Source organism: Bombina bombina, chromosome 7 (genome assembly GCF_027579735.1).
Source record: "Bombina bombina isolate aBomBom1 chromosome 7, aBomBom1.pri, whole genome shotgun sequence".
Lineage (NCBI taxonomy): Eukaryota > Metazoa > Chordata > Amphibia > Anura > Bombinatoridae > Bombina > Bombina bombina.
The window spans coordinates 410,313,619-410,330,147 of record NC_069505.1 but is presented as its reverse complement, the minus strand read 5'-3'; the positions used below and the strand labels follow the sequence as shown (position 1 = coordinate 410,330,147).

Here is a 16,529-nt window from a genome sequence, read left to right as displayed (position 1 = left end):
ACATATGGTAATAAAAATACAGCCCCAGTCACAGACAGTGTCACACATGTACATATGGCCATAAACACAGCCCCAGTCACACACAGTATCACACAGATACATATGGTCATAAACACAGCCCCAGTCACACACACAGTGTCACACAGGTACATATGGTCATAAACACAGCCCCAGTCACACAGGTACATATGGTCATAAACACAGCCCCAGTCACACAGGTACATATGGTCATAAACACAGCCCCAGTCACACACACAGGTACATATGGTAATAAACACAGCCCCAGTCACAGACAGTGTCACACATGTACATATGGTCATAAACACAGCCCCAGTCACAAACACACAGTGTCACACAGGTACATATGGTCATAAACACAGCCCCAGCCCCACAGGTACATATGGTCATAAACACAGCCCCAGTCCCACAGGTACATATGGTCATAAACACAGCCCCAGTCACACAGGTACATATGGTCATAAACACAGCCCCAGTCACACAGGTACATATGGTCAAACACACAGCCCCAGTCACACAGGTACATATGGTCATAAACACAGCCCCAGTCACACACACATGTACATATGGTAATAAACACAGCCCCAGTCACAGACAGTGTCACACATGTACATATGGTAATAAACACAGCCCCAGTCACAGACAGTGTCACACAGGTACATATGGCCATAAACACAGCCCCAGTCCCACAGGTACATATGGTCATAAACACAGCCCCAGTCTCACAGGTACATATTATTATTATCGGTTATTTGTAGAGCGCCAACAGATTCCGCAGCGCTATTAACAAAGGCAGAGTACACAAAAAAAAAAAAGTTATAGGGATCAAATGGGTAGAGGGCCCTGCCAAGAGTTGCACTGTTGTAGTCAGCTCTTGAGAAGGTGATCAACAAACAGCTGGACTCTTAAGCTTACATGCTAGGGGGGATCACAGGATAGCAATGGAGGAGAGGAACTGGTATAAAGTAAGGTTAGCGTAGGTTGTATGCATCCCTGAACAGTAGAGTCTTTAGGGAGCACTTGAAGCTTTTAAAACTAGAAGAGAGTCTTGTGGAGCGAGGCAGAGAGTTCCACAAGATGGGAGCCAGTCTGGAGAAGTCCAGTAAACGGGAGTGTGATGAGGTGACAAGAGAGGAGGAGAGTAGGAGGTCTTGAGCAGAGCGAAGGGGACGGGAAGGAGAGTATCTGGAGACAAGATCAGAGATATAGGGGGGAGCAGTGCAGTTGAGGGCTTTGTATGTCAGAGTGAGAATTTTGTGTTTGATCCTAGAGGCAAGAGGAAGCCAGTGAAGAGATTGGCAGAGAGGTGCAGCAGATGAAGAGCGACTTGTAAGGAAGATGAGTCTGGCAGAGGCATTCATTAGGGATTGTAAAGGAGCTAGGCGGTAGGTGGGGAGATCAGAGAGGACAGAGTTGCAGTAATCGAGGCGGGAGAGGATGAGAGAGTGGATTAAAATCTTAGTTGTGTCTTGTGTAAGGAAGTGTCTAATTTTAGAGATGTTTTTAAGGTGGAAGCGGCAGGCTTTAGCCAATGACTGAATGTGAGGAGTTAAAGAAAGATCTGAGTCAAATGTGACCCCGAGACATCGGGCATGCGGGGTAGGGGTAATGATGGAGTTGTCGACAGTTATAGAGAGATTGGGGGTGGAGAGTTTTGAAGAAGGGGGGAAAATAAGGAGCTCAGTTTTGGAGAGATTTAGCTTGAGGTAGTGAGAGGACATCCAGTTGGAGATGTGAGAAAGACAGTTAGTGACAGAAAGTTCTGGTGCAGAGAAGTAGATTTGGGTGCCGTCGGCATACAAATGATATTGTAAACCATGGGACTTTATTAGGGAACCTAGTGATGACGTGTAGATTGAGAAGAGAAGGGGACAGAGAACAGAGCCTTGCGGTACTCCGACAGAAAGTGGTGACGGGGCAGAGGAGGCCCCAGAGAAGGCTACACTAAAGGTACGGTTTGACAGGTAGGAAGAGAGCCACGAGAGGGCTGTGTCACATATGCCGAAGGATTGGAGGGTTTGGAGCAAGAGAGGGTGGTCAACAGTGTCAAAGGCTGCGGACAGATCAAGGAGAATAAGCAGAGAGAAGTGGCCTTTTGATTTTGCTGTAAGTAGGTCATTGGTAACCTTAACAATTGCTGTTTCTGTGGAGTGATGGGGACGAAATCCAGATTGCAATGGGTCAAGAAGGGAGTTTATTGTAAGGAAATGGGAAAGGTGTGCATAAGCTAGTTTTTCGAGAAGCTTTGATACAAGAGGGAGGAGGGAAATAGGGCGGTAGTTGGATGGGGAGGTAGGATCAAGGGAAGGTTTTTTGAGGATAGGTGTGACCAGTGCATGTTTCAGTGATGAGGTCATATATGACCACATATGGTCATAAACACAGCCCCAGTCCCACAGGTACATATGGTCATAAACACACCCCCGTCACACAGGTACATATGGTCAAACACACAGCCCCAGTCACACACACAGGTACATATGGTCATAAACACAGCCCCAGTCACACAGGTACATATGGCCATAAACACAGCCCCAGTCACACAGGTACATATGGTCATAAACACATCCCCAGTCACACATACAGTGTCACACAGGTACATATGGTCATAAACACATCCCCAGTCACACATACAGTGTCACACAGGTACATATGGCCATAAACACAGCCCCAGTCACACACACAGTGTCACACAGGTACATTTGGCCATAAACACAGCCCCAGTCACACACACAGTGTCACACAGGTACATTTGGCCATAAACACAGCCCCAGTCACACACACAGTGTCACACAGGTACATTTGGTCATAAACACAGCCCCAGTCACACACAGTGTCACACAGGTACATATTGCCATAAACACAGCCCCAGTCACACACAGTATCACACAGGTACATATTGCCATAAACACAGCCCCAGTCACACACACACAGTGTCACACAGGTACATATGGCCATAAACACAGCAACAGTCAAACAAAGTGTCACACAGGTACATATGGTCATAAACACAGTACCAGTCACACAGTGTCACACACGTACATATGGCCATAAACACAGCCCCAGTCACACACACAGTGTCACACAGGTACATATGGTCATAAACACAGCCCCAGTCACACACACAGTGTCACAGGTACATATGGTCATAAACACAGCATCAGTCACACACACAGTGTCACAGGTACATATGGTCATAAACACAGCATCAGTCACACACACACAGTGTCACAGGTACATATGGTCATAAACACAGTGTCACACAGGTACATATGGTCATAAACACAGCCCTAGTCACACACAGTGTCACACAGGTACATATGGTTATAAACACAGCCCCAGTCACAGTGTCACACAGGTACATATGGCCATAAACACAGCCCCAGTCACACAGGTACATATGGCCATAAACACAGCCCCAGTCACACACACACAGTGTCACATAGGTACATATGGTCATAAACACAGCCCCAGTCACACACACACAGTGTCACACAGGTACATATGGTCATAAACACAGCCCCAGTCACACACACAGTGTCACACAGGTACATATGGTCATAAACACAGCCCCAGTCACACACACAGTGTCACACAGGTACATATGGCCATAAACACAGCCCCAGTCACACAGGTACATATGGCCATAAACACAGCCCCAGTCACACAGGTACATATGGTCATAAACACAGCCCCAGACAGTGTCACACATGTACATATGGCCATAAACACAGCCCAAGTCACAGACAGTGTCACACATGTACATATGGCCATAAACACAGCCCCAGTCACACACACAGTGTCACACAGGTACATATGGTCATAAACACAGCCCCAGTCACACACAGTGTCACACAGGTACATATAGTCAAAAACACAGCCCCAGTCACACACAGTGTCACACAGGTACATATGGTCATAAACACAGCCCCAGTCACACACACAGTGTCACACAGGTACATATGGTCATAAACACAGCCGCAGTCACACACAGTGTCACACAGGTACATATGGTCATAAACACAGCCGCAGTCACACACAGTGTCACACAGGTACATATGGTCATAAACACAGCCCCAGTCACACAGGTACATTTGGTCATAAACACAGCCCCAGTCACACACAGTGTCACAAAGGTACATTTGGTCATAAACACAGCCCCAGTCACAAACACACAGGTACATATGGTCATAAACACAACCCCAGTCACAAACACACAGTGTCACACAGGTACATATGGTCATAAACACAGCCCCAGTCACACACAGTGTCACACAGGTACATATAGTCAAAAACACAGCCCCAGTCACACACAGTGTCACACAGGTACATATGGTCATAAACACAGCCCCAGTCACACACACAGTGTCACACAGGTACATATGGTCATAAACACATCCCCAGTCACACACAGTGTCACAAAGGTACATTTGGTCATAAACACAGCACCAGTCACAAACACACAGGTACATATGGCCATAAACACAGCACCAGTCACAAACACACAGGTACATATGGCCATAAACACAGCCCCAGTCACACACAGGTACATATGGCCATAAACACAGCCCCAGTCACACACAGTGTCACACAGGTACATATGGCCATAAACACAGCCCCAGTCACACACAGTGTCACACAGGTACATATGGCCATATAAACAGCCCCAGTCACACACACAGTGTCACACAGGTACATATGGCCATATAAACAGCCCCAGTCACACACACAGTGTCACACAGGTACATATGGCCATAAACACAGCCCCAGTCACACACACAGTGTCACACAGGTACATTTGGTCATAAACACAGCCCCAGTCACACACAGTGTCACACAGGTACATATTGCCATAAACACAGCCCCAGTCACACACAGTATCACACAGGTACATATTGCCATAAACACAGCCCCAGTCACACACACAGTGTCACACAGGTACATATGGCCATAAACACAGCCCCAGTCACACACACAGTGTCACACAGGTACATATGGCCATAAACACAGCCCCAGTCACACACACACAGTGTCACACAGGTACATATGGCCATAAACACAGCAACAGTCAAACAAAGTGTCACACAGGTACATATGGTCATAAACACAGTACCAGTCACACAGTGTCACACAGGTACATATGGCCATAAACACAGCCCCAGTCACACACACAGTGTCACACAGGTACATATGGTCATAAACACAGCCCCAGTCACACACACAGTGTCACAGGTACATATGGTCATAAACACAGCATCAGTCACACACACAGTGTCACAGGTACATATGGTCATAAACACAGCATCAGTCACACACACACAGTGTCACAGGTACATATGGTCATAAACACAGTGTCACACAGGTACATATGGTCATAAACACAGCCCTAGTCACACACAGTGTCACACAGGTACATATGGTTATAAACACAGCCCCAGTCACAGTGTCACACAGGTACATATGGCCATAAACACAGCCCCAGTCACACAGGTACATATGGCCATAAACACAGCCCCAGTCACACACACACAGTGTCACACAGGTACATATGGTCATAAACACAGCCCCAGTCACACACACAGTGTCACACAGGTACATATGGTCATAAACACAGCCCCAGTCACACACACAGTGTCACACAGGTACATATGGTCATAAACACAGCCCCAGTCACACAGGTACATATGGCCATAAACACAGCCCCAGTCACACAGGTACATATGGTCATAAACACAGCCCCAGACAGTGTCACACATGTACATATGGCCATAAACACAGCCCCAGTCACAGACAGTGTCACACATGTACATATGGCCATAAACACAGCCCCAGTCACACACACAGTGTCACACAGGTACATATGGTCATAAACACAGCCCCAGTCACACACAGTGTCACACAGGTACATATGGTCAAAAACACAGCCCCAGTCACACAGGTACATTTGGTCATAAACACAGCCCCAGTCACACACAGTGTCACAAAGGTACATTTGGTCATAAACACAGCCCCAGTCACAAACACACAGGTACATATGGTCATAAACACAACCCCAGTCACAAACACACAGTGTCACACAGGTACATATGGTCATAAACACAGCCCCAGTCACACACAGTGTCACACAGGTACATATAGTCAAAAACACAGCCCCAGTCACACACAGTGTCACACAGGTACATATAGTCAAAAACACAGCCCCAGTCACACACAGTGTCACACAGGTACATATGGTCATAAACACAGCCCCAGTCACACACACAGTGTCACACAGGTACATATGGTCATAAACACATCCCCAGTCACACACAGTGTCACAAAGGTACATTTGGTCATAAACACAGCACCAGTCACAAACACACAGGTACATATGGCCATAAACACAGCACCAGTCACAAACACACAGGTACATATGGCCATAAACACAGCCCCAGTCACAAACACACAGGTACATATGGCCATAAACACAGCCCCAGTCACACACAGTGTCACACAGGTACATATGGCCATAAACACAGCCCCAGTCACACACAGTGTCACACAGGTACATATGGCCATAAGCACAGCCCCAGTCACACACACAGTGTCACACAGGTACATATGGCCATATAAACAGCCCCAGTCACACACACAGTGTCACACAGGTACATATGGCCATATAAACAGCCCCAGTCACACACACAGTGTCACACAGGTACATATGGCCATAAACACAGCCCCAGTCACACACACAGTGTCACACAGGTACATATGGCCATAAACACAGCCCCAGTCACACACACAGTGTCACACAGGTACATATGGCCATAAACACAGCCCCAGTCACACACACAGTGTCACACAGGTACATATGGCCATAAACACAGCCCCAGTCACACACACAGTGTCACACAGGTACATATGGCCATAAACACAGCCCCAGTCACACACACAGTGTCACACAGGTACATATGGCCATAAACACAGCCCCAGTCACACACACAGTGTCACACAGGTACATATGGCCATAAACACAGCCCCAGTCACACACACAGTGTCACACAGGTACATATGGCCATAAACACAGCCCCAGTCACACACACAGTGTCACACAGGTACATATGGCCATAAACACAGCCCCAGTCACATACACAGTGTCACACAGGTACATATGGCCATAAACACAGCCCCAGTCACACACACAGTGTCACACAGGTACATATGGCCATAAACACAGCCCCAGTCACACACACAGTGTCACACAGGTACATATGGCCATAAACACAGCCCCAGTCACACACACAGTGTCACACAGGTACATATGGTCATAAACACAGTACCAGTCACACAGTGTCACACACGTACATATGGCCATAAACACAGCCCCAGTCACACACAGGTACATATGGCCATAAACACACCCCCAGTCACACACACAGTGTCACACAGGTACATATGGTCATAAACACAGCCCCAGTCACAAACACAGTGTCACACAGGTACATATGGCCATAAACACAGCCCCAGTCACACAGGTACATATGGCCATAAACACAGCCCCAGTCACACAGGTACATATGGCCATAAACACAGCATCAGTCACACACACAGTGTCACAGGTACATATGGTCATAAACACAGCATCAGTCACACACACAGTGTCACAGGTACATATGGTCATAAACACAGTGTCACACAGGTACATATGGTCATAAACACAGCCCTAGTCACACACAGTGTCACACAGGTACATATGGTTATAAACACAGCCCCAGTCACAGTGTCACACAGGTACATATGGCCATAAACACAGCCCCAGTCACACAGGTACATATGGCCATAAACACAGCCCCAGTCACACAGGTACATATGGTCATAAACACAGCCCCAGTCACACACACAGTGTCACACAGGTACATATGGTCATAAACACAGCCCCAGTCACACACAGGTACATATGGCCATAAACACAGCCCCAGTCACACAGGTACATATGGCCATAAACACAGCCCCAGTCACACAGGTACATATGGCCATAAACACAGCCCCAGTCACACAGGTACATATGGCCATAAACACAGCCCCAGTCACACAGGTACATATGGCCATAAACACAGCCCCAGTCACACAGGTACATATGGCCATAAACACAGCCCCAGTCACACAGGTACATATGGCCATAAACACAGCCCCAGTCACACAGGTACATATGGCCATAAACACAGCCCCAGTCACACAGGTACATATGGCCATAAACACAGCCCCAGTCACACAGGTACATATGGTCATAAACACAGCCCCAGTCACAGACAGTGCCCCACAGGTACATATGGCCATAAACACAGCCCCAGTCACACACAGTATCACACAGGTACATATGGTCATAAACACAGCCCCAGTCACAAACACACACAGTATCACACAGGTACATATGGTCATAAACACAGCCCCAGTCACAAACACACACAGTATCACACAGGTACATATGGCCATAAACACAGCCCCAGTCACAAACACACACAGTATCACACAGGTACATATGGTCATAAACACAGCCCCAGTCACAAACACACACAGTGTCACACAGGTACATATGGTCATAAACACAGCGCCAGTCACAAACACACAGTGTCACACAGGTACATATGGCCATAAACACAGCCCCAGTCACACACAGTATCACACAGGTACATATGGTCATAAACACAGCCCCAGTCACAAACACACACAGTGTCACACAGGTACATATGGTCATAAACACAGCGCCAGTCACAAACACACAGTGTCACACAGGTACATATGGCCATAAACACAGCCCCAGTCACACACAGTATCACACAGGTACATATGGTCATAAACACAGCCCCAGTCACAAACACACACAGTGTCACACAGGTACATATGGTCATAAACACAGCGCCAGTCACAAACACACAGTGTCACACAGGTACATATGGCCATAAACACAGCCCCAGTCACAAACACACACAGTATCACACAGGTACATATGGTCATAAACACAGCCCCAGTCACAAACACACACAGTGTCACACAGGTACATATGGCCATAAACACAGCCCCAGTCACACAGGTACATATGGCCATAAACACAGCATCAGTCACACACACAGTGTCACAGGTACATATGGTCATAAACACAGCATCAGTCACACACACAGTGTCACAGGTACATATGGTCATAAACACAGTGTCACACAGGTACATATGGTCATAAACACAGCCCTAGTCACACACAGTGTCACACAGGTACATATGGTTATAAACACAGCCCCAGTCACAGTGTCACACAGGTACATATGGCCATAAACACAGCCCCAGTCACACAGGTACATATGGCCATAAACACAGCCCCAGTCACACAGGTACATATGGTCATAAACACAGCCCCAGTCACACACACAGTGTCACACAGGTACATATGGTCATAAACACAGCCCCAGTCACACACAGGTACATATGGCCATAAACACAGCCCCAGTCACACAGGTACATATGGCCATAAACACAGCCCCAGTCACACAGGTACATATGGCCATAAACACAGCCCCAGTCACACAGGTACATATGGCCATAAACACAGCCCCAGTCACACAGGTACATATGGCCATAAACACAGCCCCAGTCACACAGGTACATATGGCCATAAACACAGCCCCAGTCACACAGGTACATATGGCCATAAACACAGCCCCAGTCACACAGGTACATATGGCCATAAACACAGCCCCAGTCACACAGGTACATATGGCCATAAACACAGCCCCAGTCACACAGGTACATATGGTCATAAACACAGCCCCAGTCACAGACAGTGCCCCACAGGTACATATGGCCATAAACACAGCCCCAGTCACACACAGTATCACACAGGTACATATGGTCATAAACACAGCCCCAGTCACAAACACACACAGTATCACACAGGTACATATGGTCATAAACACAGCCCCAGTCACAAACACACACAGTATCACACAGGTACATATGGCCATAAACACAGCCCCAGTCACAAACACACACAGTATCACACAGGTACATATGGTCATAAACACAGCCCCAGTCACAAACACACACAGTGTCACACAGGTACATATGGTCATAAACACAGCGCCAGTCACAAACACACAGTGTCACACAGGTACATATGGCCATAAACACAGCCCCAGTCACACACAGTATCACACAGGTACATATGGTCATAAACACAGCCCCAGTCACAAACACACACAGTGTCACACAGGTACATATGGTCATAAACACAGCGCCAGTCACAAACACACAGTGTCACACAGGTACATATGGCCATAAACACAGCCCCAGTCACACACAGTATCACACAGGTACATATGGTCATAAACACAGCCCCAGTCACAAACACACACAGTGTCACACAGGTACATATGGTCATAAACACAGCGCCAGTCACAAACACACAGTGTCACACAGGTACATATGGCCATAAACACAGCCCCAGTCACAAACACACACAGTATCACACAGGTACATATGGTCATAAACACAGCCCCAGTCACAAACACACACAGTGTCACACAGGTACATATGGTCATAAACACAGCCCCAGTCACACACACAGTGTCACACAGGTACATATGGCCATAAACACAGCCCCAGTCACACACACAGTGTCACACAGGTACATATGGTCATAAACACAGCCCCAGTCACACACACAGTGTCACACAGGTACATAAGGCCATAAACACAGCACCAGTCACAAACACACAGTGTCACACAGGTACATATGGTCATAAACACAGCCCCAGTCACACACACAGTGTCACACAGGTACATATGGTCATAAACACAGACCCAGTCACACACACAGTGTCACACAGGTACATATGGCCATAAACACAGCCCCAGTCACACACAGTATCACACAGGTACATATGGTCATAAACACAGCCCCAGTCACACACACAGTGTCACACAGGTACATATGGTCATAAACACAGTACCAAACACACATATGAACATAAACACCACTCCAGTGACAGTCACAGTGTCACAATTACATTTGGCCATAAACACAGCCAAATCACACACAGCGACACAAGCCATTAAGTTACAACTTTATCAGTACCATACAGACCTGCCGCACAGTGAGGTAAAACGGAAGGTGCAGCCTGAGGCCGCTGTGTCTCACTACCTACCCGTATTGTTACCATAGAGCAATAAAGCGCAGGTCCGAAGACCATGTGACCACAGAACCAGAAGAGCGCGCCTCCGTCATTGACGGACAGCTGTAGTAGTGTGCACGGCCTCGTAGCATGAGAAGCGAGAAGCTGTAAAAGTTCTGCGTGCTCGTTCCCAGCACCATTAGCTGTCCTGCATGCACGGCCCCGTTCCAAAATTCGTGTGCGCGCCCCGCCATAAATAAAGAGTTTTGTGTATAAGATGGTGAAGTAAAAAAAATATATATTCATGGTGTTAGGTTATTTTTAAATATTATATTTTCCTTTCAGTTTTAGACAGGGACTGAAGGTTAGTATAGTTTAATATATAGAGTCTAGTTCTGAGATTTGTGTGTATGTATTATGGATAGGCTTACCAGAAGTCCCACTTTTACTGGGATTGTCCCGGTTTGGAGGCGCTGTCCCAGTGTCCCACCCAGTTGTTCATTCTGTCCCAGTAGGGTTGCCACCTCCGGGTTTCAAATCATGTGTCCGGGTTTCAGACCACCTGAAACCCAGACACATTATTCAAAATTACTGGACTGTGGCTCTCCAGCATAGATGGATGCTGGTACTTTGTTACATACAGCCCTGCTTAGCTTAACGTTCGTGTCCTTCAAGGTTTACATTTAGTAATACAGGCTGAGTGAGCAGCATAGAGTTTTTTAATTTTGTAGTACTACTTGGTTTATTTTTCTAAAAATGTAACACCCCCGACCCCTGGTGACATTGCCGGTGTCTTAAATTAATATGTCTACCATTGGAATTTCACTACCGCGTCACTTCCGGTGACGTGTAGTCAGCTGCTGGAGGGTTGTGGCGCTCTCTGCGCATGTTTAAGGCACAATAAACAGCGCTCACTGGAGGCCCAACCTCCTACAAACAGCTGTTTAAGTCAGAATAGCTGACAACTTACTTTAGAACACCGGTGTTCTAAAGTAAGTTGTCTACCGAGTAGGAATTACCGCCCGATCGCTCTCTGTCCTCTCCATAACACAGATTTTATTTTGCAATCATTTTGAAATAGTTTTTACTTGAGCTGTTTAAGGCAGAATAGCTGACAACTTACTTTACAACACCGGTGTTCTAAAGTAAGTTGTCTACCGCGTAGGAATTACCGCCCGATCGCTCTCTGTCCTCTCCATAACACAGATTTTATTTTGCAATCATTTTGAAATAGTTTTTACTTGCTGTATTTAGTTCCTTTTTCGCCGTTCTATACCTTTATAGCAATATCTCAAATTAGTCAACGCTGTACCGTGCTGTATTTTTGTGTTTTCTGACAGCGTTGACTAATTTGCGATATTGCTATAAAGGTATAGAACGGCAAAAAAAGAAATAAATACAGCAAGTAAAAACTATTTCAAAAGTATTGCAAAATAAAATCTAAGTTATGGAGAGAAGGACAGAACGATCAGGCGCCAATTCCTACGCGGTACACAACTTACTTTACAACACCGATGTTCTCAAGTAAGTTGTCAGCTATTCTGCCTTAAACAGCTGTTTGTAGGAGGTTGGGCCTCTAGCGCATGAGCAGTGAGTGCCACAAACCTCCAGCAGCTGATTAAAGTCACCGGAAGTGACGCGGTAGTCACATTCCTACGCAGTAGACAACTAACTTTAGAACAGGGTAATACACCTTTAGGGGAATCATATGGGTGTGACTAGGAAGTACAGACAGGAAGTATTTTTGGCCTGGATCTTGCTTTACTTCATGCAGGATAGCATTTTGGCTATAATCTTCCTGCATTATGGTATAGAGTAGCCTCTTAAACAGCATTAGCAGGTACGTGTTTCTTTTTTACTTTCATTCAATGTTGTATTTATGCCTTATCAGTATTTGGCTCTGTTCCTTAATAAGACACATAAAACACATATTACACTGCAGATATTAAATTGTGAAATTGATAATTATGAGTTATAATTATGCTTGATGTTTGGCATTATTTAGAATCTGAGATTTAGATTAATGATTTATTTGCCATGACAACGTAATGGTGCCTTTTTTTACTAGGGGGTGGTGTTATGGTCTATTTAAATTGTGTGATTCACTTGTTTGACTGAGGAAGGGTAGAGTATCCACGAAACATTACACACATAAAAGCTACTACTTTAAAAGGACCGGTAATTGCCACGCCCCCTTGACCACGCTCCTGACCACACCCCCACTGGCACCGCACCAGGTGGTCCCAGTTTCACCTCTAAAAATTATGGTAAGCCTAATTATGGAGAATTTATTGTTACTAATAGGTGTTCATATACATATTAACATACTAATGCACATATACATATGAACATATTAATAGGTGTTAATATATACATATAAACTTACTATTAGGTGCACATATACACACATAAATATTATGAACATACTAATAGGTGCTCATATACACATACATATGAACATACTAATAGGTGCTCATATACACACATACCTATGAAAATACTAATAGTTGCACATATACACAGTCCACACATATAAACTTACTATTAAGTGCACATTTATACACATATTAGCATACTAATAGGTGCTCATCATACTAATAGGTGCTCATACACACACATACATATTAGCATACTAATAGGTGCACATATACTGTCACACATACATATTAGCATACTAATAGTTGCAGATATACACACATACATATTAGCATACTAATAGGTGCTCATATACACACATACATATTAGCATACTAATAGGTGCTCATATACACACATACATATTAGCATACTAATAGGTGCTCATATACACACATACATATGAACATACTAATAGGTGCACATATACACATATACATATTAGCATACTAATAGGTGCACATATATACACATATATATGAATATACTAATAGGTGCTCATATACACACATACATATGAACATATTAATAGGTGCTCATATACACACATACATATGAACATACTAATAGGCACTGGTATACACACATACATATGAACATACTAATAGGTGCACATATACACACATACATATGAACATACTTATATGTGCACATATACACACATACATATTAGCATGCTAATAGGTGCACATCTACACATACTAATAGGTCAAATATACACATACATATGAACATACTAATAGGTGCACATATACACACATACATATGAACATACTAATAGGTGCACACATACATATGGACATACTAATAGGTGCTCATATACACACATAAATATGAACATACTAATAGGTGCTCATATACACATACATATTAACATACTAATAGGTGTTCATATACACATACCTATGAACATACTAATAGGTGCTAATATACACATATATATGAACATACGAATATGTGCTCATATACACACAAACATATGAACATAGTAATAGGTGCTCATATACACACCTAAATATGAACATACTAATAGGTGCACATATACACACATACATATGGACATAATAATAGGTGCTCATATACACATACATATGAACATACTAATAGGTGCTCATATACACACATACATATGAACATACTAATAGGTCCTCATATACACACCTAAATATGAACATACTAATAGGTCCTCATATACACACCTAAATATGAACATACTAATAGGTGCTCATATACACATACCTATGAACATACTAATAGGTGCTCACATACACACATACATATGGACATAGTAATAGATGCTTATATACACACCTAAATATGAACATACTAATAAGTGCTCATATACACATGCATATGAACATACTAATAGGTGCACATATGCACACATACATATGAACATACTAATTGGTGCTCATATACACATACATATGAATATACTAATAGGTGCACATATACACATACATATGAACCACTAATAAGTGCACATATACACATACATATAAACATACTAATATGTGCTCATATACACACATATATATGAACATACTAATAGGTGCTCCTATACACACATACATATGAACATACTAATAGGTGCTCATATACACACATACATATGAACATACTAATAGGCACTCGTATACACACATACATATGAACATACTAATAGGTGCACATATACACACATACATATGAACATACTAATATGTGCACATATACACACATACATATTAGCATGCTTATAGGTGCACATCTACACATACATATGCACATACTAATAGGTGAACATATACACATACATATGAACATACTAATAGGTGCACATATACACACATACATATGAACATACTAATAGGTGCACACATACACACATACATGTGGACATACTAATAGGTGCTCATATACCTATTAACATACTAATAGGTGTTCATATACACATACCTATGATGAACATACTAATAGGTGATAATATACACATATATATGAACATACTAATATGTGCTCATATACACACAAACATATGAACATAGTAATAGGTGCTCATATACACACCTAAATATGAACATACTAATAGGTGCACATATACACACATACATATGGACATACTAATAGGTGCTCATATACACATACATATGAACATACTAATAGGTGCTCATATACACACATACATATGAACATACTAATAGGTCCTCATATACACACCTAAATCTGAACATACTAATAGGTGCTCATATACACATACCTATGAACATACTAATAGGTGCTCACATACATAAGTAATTAAATGCCCTATCCTCCTGGCTAGCTGTAATAACTTACCAGTCATAAAACTGACTGACACATAACTTAACTTATAACTTAACTTTTTACCATAAATGACTTTAGTAATACATAACTTGAATAACGACACAAACACAGGGTGTGGGTATAAAGACCCATAGGGTCCGCATTTATTATAGAACATAGGAACCGGCTGAAAGCAACTCAGCAAACCTTAAACCAGGTGGCGGCAATCTAGCTAGGAGAGTAAGTACCCCCCGCTAGGAAATTGGACCACGCCCGTGAATGCCTACACAAGCGGAGCTTAGCTGCATGCACAGACTTAGGGAGTTCTCGGCAACATCAAATGGGGGGAGGTGCCCCAGGCGCGCGCCTGCGAAGACTACCCTCCCCCTGGGCCAGCCGTCACTCTACCTCTAATGGCAAACCGGGGCGTGGGACAACCGCTCAGCCAGGGTGTGATATTATAAAGCTCCAGACCAGTAGGACCAGGTGTGACTAGGCGCGTGTACATGCCACTACCTGGGGAGTCAAAAACTAACGTCCTTGGGCTTAAGGAAGCGGGCCGCGTAGCCCTCATCCTGCCTCAGACACCCTGCTGATAAAAAACACCCTAGTGATGTCCAGCCTAAGTGATTGCCGCCTTACTAATGAAAGGGAGGGCGGGAGGAAAGCTGT

General features: G+C 44.2%; 1 protein-coding gene across 2 annotated transcripts in view; it reads right to left on the bottom strand.

Moving 5' to 3' along the window:
• The window catches only part of ATRIP (ATR interacting protein), a 236,748-nt gene extending 225,471 nt beyond the window's left edge, over nucleotides 1–11,277 (bottom strand). Inside the window, exon 1 of one of the 2 annotated variants that reach the window (XM_053721193.1) lies at nucleotides 11,193–11,277. The gene's annotated coding sequence lies outside the window, so the exon portion shown is untranslated. Of the gene's footprint in view, nucleotides 1–11,131 lie in introns of both variants that reach the window. The other variant, XM_053721194.1, reaches the window with a different exon arrangement.
• Nucleotides 11,278–16,529: the final 5,252 nt, after the last annotated feature.